At 44.2% G+C, this 17,673-nt stretch overlaps 1 protein-coding gene and 1 long non-coding RNA gene across 8 annotated transcripts in view; one reads left to right on the top strand and one right to left on the bottom strand.

Moving 5' to 3' along the window:
- The window catches only part of NAV2 (neuron navigator 2), a 409,147-nt gene that overhangs the window by 247,811 nt on the left and 143,663 nt on the right, over positions 1-17,673 (top strand). The window lies entirely within an intron of this gene.
- LOC144334560 (uncharacterized) lies at positions 7,717-16,656 on the bottom strand. Its single transcript, XR_013404526.1, has 2 exons — positions 16,498-16,656; positions 7,717-10,223 (listed from the first exon to the last, which is right to left on the bottom strand). It is a non-coding gene; the product is annotated as an uncharacterized LOC144334560 (long non-coding RNA).

Genomic DNA, 17,673 nt, shown 5'->3' with positions numbered 1-17,673 from the left:
GCCTTCTACCTATAAATCAAGCCCACATTCACTTCTTGATCTTGGGAACAGTGGGAGACAGGGTCTGTGGTTATCTCCACTGCATCACTGGAGTCTTGTATCCCTTTCCCAGAGCTTTGTGCTTGTAATCATCCAGTCGTCTGTTTCGAAATTAGAAATCTCACATACTTGAGCAGTGAAGTTTAAAAGGTGAAGTCAACTCAAGTTGTCAGAAACATGGGACAAAATAAATGTGGTGTTGGCTCTATAGAGAAGGGGGAAGGCCACAGAGGACTCAATAGCGCCTGCTAACCCATGACTTGCTGCCAGTCCTGCTGTGGTGGCACTGTAATTCATAATCGTTAACTGCTTTGGAGACTTTATTATGTGCTAGGCACTGTGTTGAGCTCTTTACATGCTTTTCTCACTTACTCTTTCCATTGGTTCTTTGCAGTAGAGACTGTTTCTCGTCCCACTTTTACAATCAAGGGGACAAAGCTCTGAGAGGTAAAGTTACTTGGCCAGGCCACATAGACAGTAACTGGTGGAAGCAAGCATTCAGCCAGGCTGATTCAAAGCCCGGGCTCCCAAGCACCCTATAGGATGGTGGTTTACTATAGCTAGACCACACACTCGGAATATCTGAATATATGGAAGGCAAGACCAAAAAGGAAGAGCATGCACCTTCTGAACGTCGGAAGCCCTAGATACTCCCAGTGCCATTTGAAGGAGCTATGAAGGGACCTGAAATTACCATTTGGAAGGGTAAGGCACAGAGGAGTGAGTTACGTAGGAACTTAAAAAAATAGTTGGAGAATGCTTGTGCAAGGACCATGGAGGCTGTGGCAGGGGCAGAGGCAGATACTTCTCTTTGCCTCGAAAGCAATATTATGTGTTTAATTTCAATTAAATGTCACAGGTCTTTACTGTGGCATGAGAAACACTTGTGTCAACATTCCCCAGTGCTTATGCAGAAAGTGAATGGGGGCAAAACTGGTTCTGTGTGTGCTGGAAATGAAAACTGATGAGGTGCTCAGAGGCAGGAAAGTTCAGATCAAGAGCCAATTCTGCACGGTGATTTACCAAAGCGCCTTACCGCAATGTGGCTTCCTGTTGTTAAATCTCATGAAAGTGGGCATTTCAGTCACCTACGGTTTCTAGACGTAGTACCCGAATTTCTCTGAGGAAATTCCACTCCCTCAGACCCTCACCCACGGCAAACCCAAACAAAACCCACAATTACAAGCTCAGCGCCACCCTGAGACCTCAGAATCGTGCACGGCAAGTTAGAGCTTTATTAATCGAGTGACTTTTGCCTTACTCTGTGGGAGTTGTTAATTAAAACCACTCAACCATTGAGAGAGACGGAGAGAGACAGAGATTGAGGACAGCTAACAGACTGGATTTTCTCACTCCTTTGCAAGCTGGTGTAGCTATTTTAGAAACTGACACGGACTTTACAGTTGGCTAAACCATGCACCAGATTTGTATGTGAGGCTCCTTGGGAACAGCTTTCCTTTAATGCCCTGCAGCCAGGCCCTCCGGGTACAAAGAACCTGCCTAGCCTCTAACCAAGTATATAGAACAGTTAATAACAATGACCATTGTAATAATATTAACACGACCAGCTGCTGTTTATTGAGCACTTTTAAATGCCAGACACTGTGCTTTATATACATTATCTCTTTTCATCCTCAATTTTTTTTTTTTTTTTTTTTATGAGACAGGAGCTTAAGAGCTCTGTTGTGCAAGCTGGAGTGCATTAGCATGATCATAGCTCACTGAAACCTCGAATTCCTGGGCTCAAGCAATCCTTCTGCCTCAGCCTCTTGAGTAACTAGGGCTATAGGCACGTATCACCACACCCAGCTAATTTTTTTAAAAACATTTTTTGTAGAAATGATGTCTTGCTATGTTGTCCAGGCTGGTATCAAACTCCTAGCCTTAAGCGATCCTCCTGTCTTAGCCTCCCCAAATGTTGGGATTACAGGCATGAGCCACTACAGCTGGCCTCTTTCTACTTTTTTTTTTTCTTTTTTTTTTTTTTTTTTGAGATGGAGCTTCACTCTTGTTTCCCAGGCTGGAGTGCAATGGTGCAATCTCGGCTCACCACAACCTCCGCCTCCCAGGTTCAAGGCATTCTCCTGCCTCAGCCTCCTGAGTAGCTGGGATTACAGGCATATGCCACCATGCCTGGCTAGTTTTGTATTTTTAGTAGAGACGGGGCTTCTCCATGTTGGTCAGGCTGGTCTCGAACTCCTGACTTAAGGTGATCCACCTGCCTCAGCCTTCTAACGTGCTAGGATTACAGGTGTGAGCCACTGGACCTGGCCTCCTACTTTAATCTCTGTGTTCTAGGAACTCCTCTTCCCATTCTCCTGATGAGGACACAGGGATTTGGGGGGTACACTGGTAACTTGCCCAAGGTTGCAGAGGTGGTGAGCTAGGGAGCTGGGACTCAAACTTGGACAACCTGACTTCAGAGCCTGAATTCAACCACTCATTTCAGTACTTTCACTGACGCTGTGTACACATGTCTAAAATGTAATTGCTCTTCTTCCCCCCAAATCTGTTTTTCTTCTGTTTCCACCATCCATTTTTTTTTCCCCACAACCAGAACCCAGAATCTTAGACTCTTTCATTCCCTTATTCGTGGAATGCCAGTCACTGAGTTTGATGGATTCCATTTCTTGAGTGTCTCTTACTATGGTTTTTCTCTCATCTTGCCGCTCATATTTCTCACCCAGATGATGACAATTCATCCTTTCACCAATTTCCTTTCCTTTGATCCCAGTGCCCATCCCAACAAACCCATTCCACACATTGGTGAGAGAGCTCTTCCTAGAGCACAAATCTGATTATATTTTCTGCTTACATTCCTCAGTGGCTCTTCACTGCCTGTTCAGTAAACTCTGTTTTAGTTACTGTTTCTGTAAAACAAATTACTCTGTAATTTAGCTTCTTGAAACTACCATGTCATTATGTTCACGGGGTCTCTGCACCAGGAATTGGAACAAGATACGGCAGAGATGGCATGTGTCTGGTCTGCCATGTCTGGAGCCTCGGCTTGGAAAACACCAGGGCTAGCATTGACTTGATAGCTGAAGGCTAGAGTTACTCCAAAGTTTGTTCACTCCCACGTCTCACTCCTGGGCTGGGATGACTTGAAGGTTAAGATGACTGCAGCCTCTCCACATGGCTTGGCTTCCTGGGGATTGGCAAACTTCTTACATGGAGCTCAGGGCTCAAGGGCAAAGGGTACAGTGAACAATGCAGAAGCTGCCTCACCTTTTATCATCTAGCCTTGGAAGGCGGAGACTGTCCCTTCTGCCATACTGTATTGGTCAAAGCAGTCATGAGCCCTCCAGATTCGAGAGGAAGGTGCATCCTTCCTGTCAGTGGGAGGATGGCAAGGTCACCTTGCATGTGGGATCAGAGATGTTGCTGTGATCATCTGTGGCAAATACAGTTCACAACAATATATCCCCATACCACCCAGCGTGATATGCAAGGCCCTCCCCCCATAGTCTCACATTAGAGTGTCTGTTCCGTGGAGACACAAGCCTTGTCTTTCTTGGACATTGTGTATCCCTGGTGCCTAGCACAGAGCATGGCTCATCATGGGCTGTCCTTTTGCATTTGAGACGCTAACAAATGATCGACTTACCCAGCCTCATTTCTTCATTTCCTGCCATCTCCTTCATCCCCTCCCTGACCACCCATCCTCTCCCCTCTCCAGCTGCCATCCTGTTCCTGCCACTCTGAACCACAGACATTTTCCTTGATACGGATACCATGCTCTTGTAACTGAGCCTTTGCATGAGTCTGCTCTGTCCATAAACTCCTCCCCATCAATTACCACCCACCTGCCACAGTCCTTCAAGAGTCTACTGCAGCTAGGAAGCCTCCACTGATGCACGTTGATGGACATTAATAGTCTCCTTCCTCTGAGTTTCCAAACACCTGGTAACACCTCCCAGATGGCTTCTCTTAGGTTCTGTGGGCTTGTTTGTCACCCAGGCCAGAATATCCTTGAACAGAGGCATTGTGTCTTTTTACTCTCTCACATTTCCAACTTCTTCTACCAGACCTGTTGTGTATGCTTGGTAATATGAGTGAAATGAAAAGAGAGAGAAAGGGGGTGATAGAAGGAGCAGTTCTGCTGCTGCTATTAATAATACAGCTCATGTTCATTGAGTACTTTTCACGCGGCAGGTACTTTTCAGGCATTATCTCATTGAATTCTTGTAGAAATCCTGGAAGGCCTACAACATGCGATTGTCCCCATCTTACAGATGTGGAAACTGAGGATGAGAGAAGTCACTTGTCCAAGGTCATACAGCTACTAAAGGGTGCGACCAGTTTCAGGAAGCTTGAGAACCAAGCCTGTTCTCTTGGTGCTGCCACCTGCTGCCCTTTAGGCTCTGTAGACCTGAGGATTTTCTTACCTTTCCTTAGAGCTCTACAAAGCCTAACTTTCAACTGGATTCATAGGATAAGAATATGGGAGGCAACAGATTTTCTGCTAGCTAGACAATATCAAGCTCTGTTTTATTCTTGGTGCTAGGTTTTAAGGGGTTCAGAATGAGGCAGAGGTTCTTTTAGGAATGGATAACAAGGAAGGTACAGGATTCAAACCCCAAAACATAATAGAAATGTTTGTAGAAAGTACAAATATTGGCTTGGCATGGAAAGTACTTAGAAAAGCAGTAGGTTCCAGTGGACCAGACTTGAACCATAGATAGAAGTTAGACTTAGGTTTTGTATTGCCTAGACACCAAGTGACCATTAATCAACATAAGGAAAAACGTGCCCAAAATTACACCTGTCAAAACTAGAGGCAGTTGTGCAAGGACATGAGCCCTGTCACTCACTGTTCCTGGGAATATTCACTCAGAATCTGGAAAACTGTGTAACCCAGATATTACAGAAGGGGTTCCTGCATGAGGTGAGAAGGAGTCAGAGAGCTGATCTCTCAAAGGTCTTTCAGTTGTATAATTCAGGGTGTCCAGATTCCCATAGGAATCATTAGGGCTCAATTATAGACAGAGAAGACTGGGTATTGTATTCTGGAGATAAGGGTCTCCTTGGAATGCCAGGTTTCCACAGGTCATGCCAGCCTGGGGGCAATAGCAGAGGCACCAAAGATGTTTCTTCTGAAAAATGTTTAACCCATGCCTCCTTCTAATAAATACAAAAAGTGTGCACATCTCCCTCCTACCTCAGGTTCTGATCTGGAAGATAAGGAAGTGGACTGTGGCTGCAGTCCAGATAAGAGAGTATGAGGACCACTGGAAACACAGTGTCCGCACACCGGCTGAGACGTTCATGACCTTTACTACCTAGAGTTTGTATGGTGAAAACAATAAGGTTTTTGTTTGGTTTTTTTTTTGAGACAGAGTTTCACTCTTGTTGCCCAGGCTGGAGTGCAATGGCACGATCTCGGCTCACTGCAACCTCTGCCTCCCAGGTTCAAGCTATTCTTCTGCCTCAGCCTCCCGAGTAGCTGGGATTATAGGCACCCCGCTAATTTTTTGTATTTTTTTAGTAGAGATGGGGTTTCACCGTGTTGGCCAGGCTACCTCATGCCCAGGTTACCTCCAGAGCTCTCAAACTCCTGACCTCAGGTGATCCACCCACCTTGGCCTCCCAGAATGCTGGAATTATAGGCATGAGCCACTGTACCCAGCCTTAACAATAGGTCTTTAAAGTGTAAAAATGTTTTACTATTGAATGTGCTTTCTCAATATGCAGAGCCTAGGGAATTCTGCTTTGCCTTCAGTTCCATTTGAATTATGACTTTAGCTTATCTGTCTACCTTCTTGTGGAAGCGGAAGTGTTTGAACAAGTTAAAGAGTGAAAAAAGGTACCCCATTATTTGTTCTGTGTAGTAGTATCAGGCAGCCACTATGACCAGCTCCTGGTGCACTGATAGAAGGTAATTTGAGTGTCCTATAGGCAACTGGCCATAGCTTGCTTTCTACTCTGAAGGTCATTGGCCTGTGTTTCGGCGACTTCTCAGCCTGTCTTTCCCTCCAGAGTGCTCCGACTGCTGCTAGGGTGCCCCTGCCACACCCTGTTCACACCTGCCGTGGCTTCTCCTTGTCCGCAGGCTGGCTGGGTTGCCTGGGTGCTTGGTTCCTTGACTTCTGAGTGTCTCATGCCCAGGTTACCTCCAGAGCTCCAGCAGCTGCCTTCCTACAGGGAGAAGCGTGTTCATCCACACAGTTTGTGCAACACCCTGTCCCTCTTGTGAACACACCTGTGGCACTGTCCTGACCTATACATGTTGAAATTCTAAAAGAGAAACACAGTTCTTTTGCCTTTCAAACTGAGCTCCCCACTATACTGCTTTCACTTTTCTAAGAATCAGATACAATGGGGAAATGAAACTCGCTTCAGCTCAAGTTCAGGATGCCATAGAGTGTGGCAGTAACATTGTTCCCAATACGGTGGACTCTCTGCTGGAGCCATGCTCTCCCTTAAATGAGACCTGGAAGGCCCACATCTTCCTGAAAGTCATTTTTGGACCCTTTCTGTATCAAAGTCTACTATTGATAGTATTTGACTTATTTCTAAAGCAGATGCAAGGATGCATCTCATTTCTCTTTGTATTCTCCAGATGCTTAACACATAAAATATACATACACTATTCCTCCTTTTTCCACAGGAGATATGTTCCAAGACCCTCGGTGGGTGCCTGAAACTGCAGATTGTGCTTAACTCTATATAAACTATGGGGGTTTTTTGTATACAGACATACCTGTGATAAAGTTTAATTTATAAATTCAACACAGTAAGAAATTAACAACAGTTGACCGGGCGCAGTGGCTCACGCCTGTAATCCCAGCACTTTGGGAGACCAAGGCAGGCAGATCACAAGGTCAGGAGATGGAGACCATCCTGGCTAACACGGTGAAACCCTGTCTTTACCAAAAATACAAAAGCAAAATTAGCCGGGCGCAGTGGTGGGCACCTGTAGTCCCAGCTACTCGGGAGGCTGAGGTGGGAGAATGGTGTGAACCCAGGAGGTGGAGCTTGCAGTGAGCCAAGATCGCACCACTGCCTTCCAGCTTGGGCGACAGAGCGAGACTCTGTCTCAAAAAAATAAAATAAATTAACAACAGTAACTAACAATAAAATATAACTGTTGTTATAATATGCTCTAATAAAAGTTACGTGAATGTGGTCTCTCTCTCTCTCAAAATATCTTATTGTAACATACTCACCAAATGTCAGACCACAGTTGACTGTGGATGACTAAAACCATGGAATGTGAAACCACAGATAAGGGAGGACTACAGTGAAAGCAGTTCTTTGTTTTTATTGAGACAGAGTCTTGCTCTGTTGCCCCGGGTGGAGTGCAGTGGCATGATCTTGGCTCACTGCAACCTCCACCTCCTGAGTTCAAGTGATTCTCCTGTCTCACCCTCCCAAGTAACTGGGATTACAGGCGTGCACCACCACATATGGTTAATGTTTGTATTTTTGGTAGAGGATTTTCACAATGTTGTCCAGGCTGGTCTTGAACTCCTGGCCTCAAGTGATCCACCTGCCTCGGCCTCCCAAAGTGCTGGGATTACAGACACTGTGCCCACTCCAACAATTTAATTGTTGATTGTTATTTATTCTTTCTTCAGTACATCAAGAAACACTTGGTAGGCACCTATTTTGAGAGTTGAAGGCACAGTTATAGGGACTGCGGATTTTGAAGCAAAAATATTGGTTCTAAAATAATAATAATAGAGCTACCTTTATTGAACTTGTTGGGTGAAGTCTGGAGCACAAGAAACACAAGCCAACAGTTATAATAAATGTGAAATAAAGGAGCCAAGCTTCCATTTTATCATAAAAGACAGAAAAAGGGATTTACTGAACATACAAATACATTTAAATGAAAAAAAACCTTTGTGAATACTTTCTGCTTGTGTTTCCTTGGACAAATCACTCCAATTCTCTGAGTCTTCATTTTGCATCTGAAAAACCGTTAAACCAAATAATCTTTGAAATCCCCCCAGATCTAATATTCTGTATGTAGTTCCGTGAAACTACCTATCATGGATGTTTTTCTTAATGCTCTGTTGCACTGAAAGTGAGGTTTTAGAGTGAACACCTTCTCAGTGTGGTGTCCTCAAGTGGGAGGTGGAGGAGATGAACTAAAAGACATCCTGTAATTTAACATTAATATGTTAGATGAGGCAGAACATCATGGTGTGGGAACGCTACATGCCCTGGTGAAGATAGCACAAGTGTTTTAGTCATTGAAAGCACATCATCTGGTTTCGGGGAGTTTGTGTCATGTCTGGCCCCACAGGCACGTTTTTGAGTAGGACGCACTTTTGCCAACCTTAGTAGAAAAGGACGTTTTTCCATTGCTCACCATGAGAGGGACAGGGGGGTATTTGGTATGTGCCCAGCTGAAGAGGTTAGAGTGGTTGTTCTCTTTTCCTGTGGCCCGTGGTTTGCATAGGGTGCCTTTTCACTGTAGGATTTTATCAAGACTTTCTACCATGGTCTGCCTGCTTTTTAGGGGGCAAGCGGATGGGGTGATGGGTTTGGGACCCATTTTGCAGAGTATAAAAAAGGCGTTTTACACCCCAAAGAGAGAGCTGTGAGATTTCCCTTTCCTTGCTCAGAGCATGGGTGGGCCCCCCTGTAACATCCCAGCCACAGCCTTGTTTGCCCCCATGTAAATGTATCATATGCAACTTTTGTGGATGTACAACACACTTTTGGATAGTTTCTGTTAATACAGAAATCTGGTACTTTAATTGGTTCAAAATCTGAACTCTCCAGGAAGAAAATGACTGGTTTCCATCCTCACATATTTTAACTCAATGTTTTTCAAACTTTTTTCTTTTTTGAGACAGAGTCTCACTCTGTCACCCAGGCTGGAGTGCAGTGGCACGATCTTGGCTCATGCAACCTCCTTCTCCTGGGTTCAAGCAGTTCTCCTGTCTCAGCTTCCCAAGTAGCTGGGATTACCAGCACGTGCCACCACGTCCAGCTAATTTTTGTAATTTTAGTAGAAACGGGGTTTCACCAAGTTGGCTAGGCTAGTCTTGAACTCCTGACCTCAGGTGATCTGCCCGCCTTGGCCTCCCAAAGTGCTGGGATTACAGGCATGAGCCGCCGTGCCTGGCCCAAACTTTTTTCTTTTTAAATGTCATGCCCCCTCCTGAAAGATCTCACACCGTGATTGGGGGTTAAGGAGGTGCAGAGCTGGAGGGTAAAATTAGATGTGGCTTTTCAGAATCACTGTATCTTTAGTAGCTCCACAACAACTCAAATTTTGTCAAACTTTACAGAATGCATTATCAGAAACATTGGGCCTTGAACATACTTTTCAAATTCCTGCTCCCTCCCTAGAGATAGGATCATTCCTACAGACAACCAGTGTTCTCAGCGGCCTATGTGCAGTTTCTGAAGGTGACATCTGGATGAGTGACCAGGGCCAGCATTTCATGTTGTCAGCTGTCATGTCTACTGTTCTTGTGGACTCAATGGCAGGTAATTTGAGCATCCCATAGTCACCTAGTTTTGCTTAATCCTCTACCCTTGAAGGCCAAAGGTCTATATATCTATTTCCTTGGTATTGATGGTTTATTTTTTGAATCCCATTTAGAATAAGTGCCCAGAATAATCATTGTCTTGATGAAAATATCACCTGGTAGAAACTTAGCATAGAAAACCACACACCGAGTTCACTTTACATGTTGGGTCCTTCGTATTTGTACATGCATGTCTGTGTGAACTACCTGATCTCCCTCACCCAACCCAACATTGCCTGGCAGACACCTTCAAGATGCTATGGGAGGTTTTCTTTCTCTAAGGAGCCTTTTCTGGTGTCTCTCTTTGAACCCCATGCAAATATTTACACATCTGCTTGCCCCAAGCCGACACTAAGCCCCTCAAGGTCAAGGACTGAGTCTGATTCTTATATCCCCAATACCCAGGCTAGTGCCTGCCTCTCGATTGGTGCCACATAAATGTTTGTTGCACAAATGCTACCACCTTAAACATAGGCCTCCTCTGGGCAAAGTCCTACCTGTGACTCTACGTGAGCCCTTCCTACAGCTTCTCCACAGTGCTTCCAGAAATCTAGTTGTTTGCTGAGCTTGAGTGACGTTCCCAAGGCCTGCTTTTTGCCTTTGTCTACAGCGGGGATTGTCTCACAATTACAAATCAGTCACCTTCTCATTCTGTCTCTTCTCAGTACACTGTGGCATTCTTTCAGCTGCAGTCTGGAAAAGACAAGGTGAAACTTGCAGGAACCTAAGTCAAAGTGCCAGCTGATTTCTCCCCAGTTTGGTAGACTTTGGTTGTTGCCTGGGAGTATCTGCATGAACCCAGAAGAGAAACAGACACTAGATGTCAGATTCCCACCCCTATAGGCTCTAGTCATCTTCCAAAGGGAACATACAATCCTCAAAGCCAGCATAAATTCTGCTGACTTAATGTGAAAAGTGAGCCTGTGTCTCAGAGCACTCTGAGGCTTGGGGAGCCGTAACAAATCACAGGAATGGTAAGACTTAGCAGCCCACAGATGATGATTGGCAGGTGTGTTTCAGCGTACCAGAAGTGCTCAGGAGAATGCATTTTCCAAAAGACACACAAAGCTTGCTAGTATGTTTTACCACCATGCAGAAATTTTCCACTTGATCAATCTCTCTGCTAGGAGTTTGGTGAAAGCAAGACCCAAGCAGTGATGAGATTGAGTCTATGTGCTAAAATTCAGGGTACCATGTGAATTGTAGCAATGCTATGAGCCACTGCTGGATTGGTTTATAGCAAACAGACAAGTCTTGCAATGTAGAAACCGTTGCAGAATACGTTGAAGGATCTACTCAGCCAGGATCCACTTCTGTCAGATTGTGTCGGCAATGTGGAAGGCTTTTCCAGAGGAAGAGCATCTGATTATGATGCCACGCTGAACTACCTGTGTGTTGTCCATAATATTTTGAATTCAGCATGTCTAATACTGCTCGATCTTGCCACTTGCCAGCCATGTGAGTTTCCAACAGTCGGACTGTCCTGAGGCTGGTAGGCATTTAACTACAAGACCATGAGTCACTCGATATTTTAGAAGAAGTTTAAAGTAGTAACAGCTTTTATCAAGCCTTGATTAGAGATGGAGGAAACATTGTGGATTAGCTTCAACCTAGGTTAATGTGGACATTGTCCCCTAACGCAGAGGGGGCCAAGAGTAGTTACTAAGGGGATTTGAAGTTTAAATTACTGTTACAGTGTAGCCACATTATAGTCAACTAATTCTTAGGGAAACTGAATCCAATCTAACTTACAGTTCTTTCACCCAGGTCTCATGATTCAAGGCACCATTTCTCACAGTTTTAGCCTGACTACCTGCAAGAGAATTACTTGCATGTCTGTTAAAAATGTAGGCTTGGGGGAAACAATGAATAGGTGGAGCATGGGGCATTTTTAAGGTGGTAGAATTATATTCTGTGATACTGTAATGGTGGGTAGGTGACATTCTGTATCAAAACCAGTAGAGCTATAAGACATAGAGTGAACCCTAATGTGACTTCAGTTAATAATAATGTATTAATATTGGTTCATCAATTGCAACAATGAACCATACTAATACAAAATATTAATAATAGCCCCGGAGCAGTGGCTCACATCTGTAATCCCAACACTTTGGAAGCTGAGGTGGGAAGATGGCTTGAGCCTAGTTCAAGACCAGCCTGAGCAACATGGCAAGACTCCATCTCTACAAAAAGTTTAAAAATTAGGGCATGGTGGCCTGCACCTATAGTCCCAGCTACTCGGGAGGCTGACACAGGAGGATCCCTTGAGCCCAGGACTTTAGGACGGCAGTGTACACTCTACCCTGGGTTACAAAGCAAGACCCTGTTTCTGAGAAAACAAAATGTACATAATAATAGAGCAAAGCGTTGGGGGAAAGAGGGGATATAAAGGAACTCTGTAATTTCTGTACAGTGTTAGAGAAAGTGTCTCTTAAAAAGTAAAGTCTGTGTTGTTGTTGTTGTTGTTGTTGTTGTTGTTGTTGTTGCTGTTGTTGCAAGATTTGGGCCTCACTAAATACATCTTGCATGTATGAAGTCGAGGCATTGGAATAAGCATTTTGGTCAGGCTTTCCAGAGGATTTAGGTGTATTCCGAGGTTTGAGAATTCCTGGATATCAGTCCATCTCCTTTCACTATCTGTTTTATTCCAAGAAAGAGCTTAAAGGGGCTTTGTCTAGAGAACTGTGTCCTGTGTGTTAGGATGTGTTTCATCTTCCAGAAGTGGACAAAAAGCTTCCTGCTAATGCTAGAAATATTTGCTACAATTCCACACTGACAGTTGAACCACAATAAAGACAATTCAGGCAAGACAAGTTTCAGACACAGGGACTGTCAATTTTCGAATGCATGCAACCTTTTTTCAGAAGTGTGCCCTGCCTGCATCCATTTCAAACAAGTGTAGCCATGGATTATAATTAAAATTTTACATATGTCTATTGGTTTAAGGGTGATAAGTACACTATTGTTATAATCCTTGACTCTTTGTGCATTGAAGTATGTATTTTATTAGGGCTACTATGGGCCTTTTTAATTAAAACGCTTCTGGAGTTTATATATGTATAGATCTTTTTATTTTTATCTGTTTATTTATTTATTTATTTTTTGAGATGGAGCCTCATTCTGTTCCCCAGGCTGGAGTGCAGTGGTGCGATCTCGGCTCACTGCAAGCTCCGCCTCCCGGGTTCACGCCATTCTCTTGCCTCAGCCTCCCGAGTAGCTGGGACCACAGGCGCCCGCCACCATGCCCGGCTAATTTTTTGTATTTTTAGTAGAGACGGGGTTTCACCGTGTTAGCCAGGATGGTCTTGATCTCCTGGCCTTGTGATCCGCCTGCCTCTTCCTTCCAAAGTGCTGGGATTACAGGCATGAGCCACCGCGCCCAGCCTAGATCTTTTTAAACCAAAATGCTCTGGGAATTAGTATTAGAGGAAATTTTATTAGACTTGTGGAAAGTCACATTGCGTTTTGCAAAAGACACACAAACCTTGGTAGCCTGTTTTACCACCACACAGAAATTCTCCACTTGATCAATCTCTCTGCTAGGAGTTTGGTGAAAGCAAGACCCAAGCAGTGGTGAGATTGAGTCTATGTGCTAAAACTCAGGGTAACATGAATTGTAGCAAAGCCATGAGCCACTGCTGAATTGGTTTATAACAAACAGACAAGTCTTGCAACGTAGAAATCATTGCAGAGTATGCTGAAGCATATACTCAGCCAGGATCTACTTCTGCCCTGTTTTAGCAAAGTCACTGCTAAGGTGGGGCCTGGAGGTCTGTGAGCCAACTCATGCTGGATGTGAATTTTGCACATGTGTGAGATGGGGTCCATAGTTTTCACTAGTTTCTCCCAAGGGGTTCATAACTTAAGAAAGTTTAGGAATTTCTTATTTAGACTGGATTTGGTTGTAGTTGTTTTTAAAATATATGTGTGCCATGTTATTGAAATATTGCATATGCTGTATAGTGTACGAAAACATAGGAATCAGAAATATCTTGATGAGAAATAAATATACATAGAAGCACTTGCGTTTTCACTCCTGGGTCATCTGTGCTCCCCACTACGGAGACCACTGCCTGGGTCCAGTGCTTCTTTTTCTTTAGTGTGCGCACAGATCACCTGGGGAGTTTATGGAAATGCTGAGTCTGATTTAGAAGGTCTGGGATACTGCTTTTTAAACAGCTTCCAGGTGCTATTGAAACTGCTGCTCCCTGGCCCATATTTCAAGCAGCAGGTAGATGGTGAGGCATGTGTTGAGTTGAGCTGCAGACAGTGACTCCCACGCTATGTCTTCTGTCTCTCTCTCTCTCTCAAGCAGTCCTCAGCACCGGCTTTAGGAAGCAGAAATGACAAAAGTCTATGCCACCAGTTTTCCCTGGTGAGGCTTGCAGGGGGCCCCTGGGACCTTTTGACTCCTCTTTAACTCAGGCCTGCCTTTTCCCGCTGCTGCCGCTGTCCCAGTGGCCTGCTAGATCTGAGCCCTTGTTTGATTAGCTTAGCAACATCTTTGCAGTACTCCCCAGTGAGGTGTGCTCTGTTGACTGGGGCTAGCCAGAGTCAGCTCCAGACCTCCTGAGTGAGTTCACTTCTGCAGCAGCCTTGACTTCCTGCTCTACCGTGACCAGAAGATTGATCTGGGTTTTCCCAGTTATCTGGCTCACTTTGCAGCAGAGAAGCAGGGGCTAGTTAGTGCCCCTTCAACTGTGCGTTCTCCTGGGGGATGGCTTGTGGCCATTGAAGAAACTTCACAGCAGTGCCGTCTATTTGCCATGGTCACGTCATCCTATGCTCTGAACCGAGGTGGTGTGTGTTGTGGCCACAGGAGACTGCTCCAGGCTTGAATGAGCTAAGGGAAGATATTACTCACGATGTACATTGAACTCCCAAATCCTCCTACAAAGAAAAAGTTGTTATCAACTTGGTGACATCCTGAAGAGCTGACAGTCCTGGAGGACAGTAGGAAATCAGGTAAAGGGTGCCCCAATTTTGCATCAAACAGAAAGGTAGGAAACTGGTTGGATTATCTAAGTCACATTTCCCATTGGCCTCTGCCAGCAGTTGTTGGAAGCATTTCCCCAAAGGCATGAAGGACGAAGATGTGTGGGTCTATGTTAGAAGAATTGCCCACTAAGTCATAAAAATGAAAGAGTCATTTCTTACCCCTCTTCTGCTTCACATCCCCTTGTTTCTAAATTGTGTGGATTATGCAGTCTGTCTTATTTATAGTTAAAGTCCTGCTGCCCCAGGGAACCCCAACCGAGTAAAGGCATTCTCACCTTGGGCTTTCTCTCCAAAGGTTGCTGTTGGTTTTGTTTCATCTTGTGTCAGTTTGGAGTGATCCATAATCAGGAAGAGGCGACACTGTGAATTTCACTTGAATTTCACCTTTATTTGATTTTAAAATATGTAAGAATATGCTGTGAGTAGGATGTTAGAGTCATGCAACATGTCTCTGAACTTGTCATGGGGGACAAAGGGTTTTTGATGAATGAAATATGCTACACCTGCCTCAACATTTATGCCTAAAAACTCATTGAGGACAAAGTGGTTTCCATGTGTTTCCTTAGCAAAATTTTAAGCCAAGTTCACTAAATTTTAGTGCTGCAGTTTTATAATTCTCACTGAGAAACTGAGCCCATTTTTTTCCAGTCATATTTTTGCATTTCAGATGCATTCTCTTCTTCCTTAAGCCAATGTGGCCACCGCTTTTCTTTTCATAAAGATCAGCTTTTTTCTTTCTTCCTTTTTTTTTTTTTTTTTTTTTTTTTAAGACAGAGTCTCATTCTGTAGCCCAGGCTGGAGTTGCAGGGGCATGATCTCGGCTCACTGCAACCTCTGCTAACCAGCTTCAAGTGATTCTCCTGCCTCAGCCTCCCGAGTTGCTGAGATTACAGGCACCTGCCACCGTACCCGGCTAATTTTTGTATATATATATATTTTTTTTTAGTAGAAATGGGGTTTCACCATATTGGTCAGGCTGGTCTTGAACTCCTGACCTCATGATCCACCCACCTCGGCCTCCCAAATGCTGGGATTACAGGCATGAGCCACCATCCAGCCTGTCAGCTTTTTTCAAAAGGATGCAGGCAGCTTTGTTAGACTCGTTGGCTGGTGCGTCCTCCTATGACCTGTAGTGAAGTTGATTCATCTGACTTCTCAGAGGCCCTAAACTAAAGGGATTCTTTTCCAGGTCTGTCCAGAAACTCAATTTACATCCTAATAAACTCAGAGAATGAATGTCACACCGTATTATAACCAAGTAGAGGGTCCTGTGAAAGCGTATGATGTTTGGTGATTTGGATGTTGGTGACATGCTCAACGATAAGGGCTTTTCATCAGCCCCCATCATTTTTTTCAACCTTATGCAACAAAGTATGTGTTGATATATATGTCTGGATATTTATATTGTTATTGGCAAGGAATATTACACACACATTTGTAATTATTCCATGTTTCTGTGTCCACATTTTCCACGTTTCAACCAAAAGTGTGTCCAAAAAATAGAGACAGGCTGACATGTCTTTGAAGAAAAGTAATTACATAGGATTGATTTGTTTTCTGTTTGTTCTTTCATTTCTTGCATCTGAGAGGTGTGTTTTTTTTATGTCATGCTCTATTAGAAAAGCACTCGACTAGAGCAAGTTGGTACATGTTTCTTTCCTTCTCTGTCCCCTCTCTCCTCGCACAGTTCTTGACAGAGGTGATTTCTGGTGAGATTAGTGACAGTCAGTTTGTATTACTTATGCAGGCCATGTTGAACTGTGAACTTTGGAAATGAGAAGCCACCTTTTGCCGCTTCTGAAGGTGACTCACAAAGCCAGTTTCACTTGGTTCCACATTGTTGCATCATTACATTTAAAGAAAGGGAAGAAATCTATTTACTAAATGTTGGACTTGAAGTGTAGAGTATTTGTTCTAACAGGTCCTATTAGATTCCACAGCTTTTTCGTAGCTAGTGTCAGTTACCAACCTATTCTGTAGAGAAAGTTCCTTTTGTAAAAGGCATGTTGCCTTCACAGGTCTGTCTTGATTGGAGGGATGGTAAGGTCTACCCTTCAAGTCTGGCCAGCTCCCGGAGGTCTGGGATGACTCAGACAGGACTAGGAAATGGTGTGTTCTGAAAAATCTGTAGAAGAAAATACGAGAAAATGCCCACAAAAATTGAATACAAAATGATAGAAGAATCGAAAAGTCGACGTTCTCTTTGAAACAGAAGCCAGAGCCTGTTACTCATTAGTACCTTCATGTATCCCCCCATCTTACAGGCAAAGGTCTGGCATCCAAGGTGTTCAGAACCATCCCCCAGGTCCCATGCAGCCCAGTTCCTGGCTGTGATCCCTGTGTTCCAGCAACAATGAACTACTTACCCTTCTCTGCACATACCTTCCCCTCTTCCATTTCTCTCTGCTTTTGCATATGTTATCCATGTGTGTTGATGGATCCTCTTTTGGCTGGCAAACTCCTCTGCACCCTTTAGGGCCGACTTAAACAGCGCTCCTCTGTGATACTTTCTGTTGTGTGTTCCCAAAGCGAGTCATGCATTCATCTGTTATACCACTTTTATGTAGCAGTAGAGCTGTTTGCATGTCTTAGTCCCCAGTAGGTTTTGAGCTTCACCAGAGCAGGAACTAGGTCTTGCCATTCCTGTAAGCATCTAATAATTAGGAAGTGCTCCCTACATGCCAGGCATTGGGCTTTCTAAACATATGCACTGTCTCATTTAACCTGCCGCAATCCTATGAGGGAACTTAAGCTAGAAGAAATTGCACTGAAATGTGACAAAGTTGGGATTTGAATTCACCTGCCTGCACTGGGATCTTAACCACAGTTCTGTTTTCCTCATCTGAACAATAGAGATGATAATATACTTGATAAGATGATTTTGAAGGTTGAACGCCATGATTTATGTGAAGCACTTAACACAGTACCCAGTGAGCATTCAGTTCCATCAGTACTTACTAACAATGATGTATACTAGGTCCTTCAGCCAGCAAGGGGCAGAGAAGGCATTTGAACAACTTGGGTCTAACAACAGAGTCATGTTCCTTAACCCTGATGCTCATGGGCCACCCTAAGGAAGCAAGAAAAACACCCCACAGTCACCTTGTCCCTTTAGCAAAGGCTCTTACTCTTTCCATCCAGGGGT

The sequence above is a fragment of the Macaca mulatta genome, chromosome 14 (assembly GCF_049350105.2).
Source record: "Macaca mulatta isolate MMU2019108-1 chromosome 14, T2T-MMU8v2.0, whole genome shotgun sequence".
Lineage (NCBI taxonomy): Eukaryota > Metazoa > Chordata > Mammalia > Primates > Cercopithecidae > Macaca > Macaca mulatta.
This window is presented reverse-complemented; position numbering and strand designations above follow the sequence as displayed.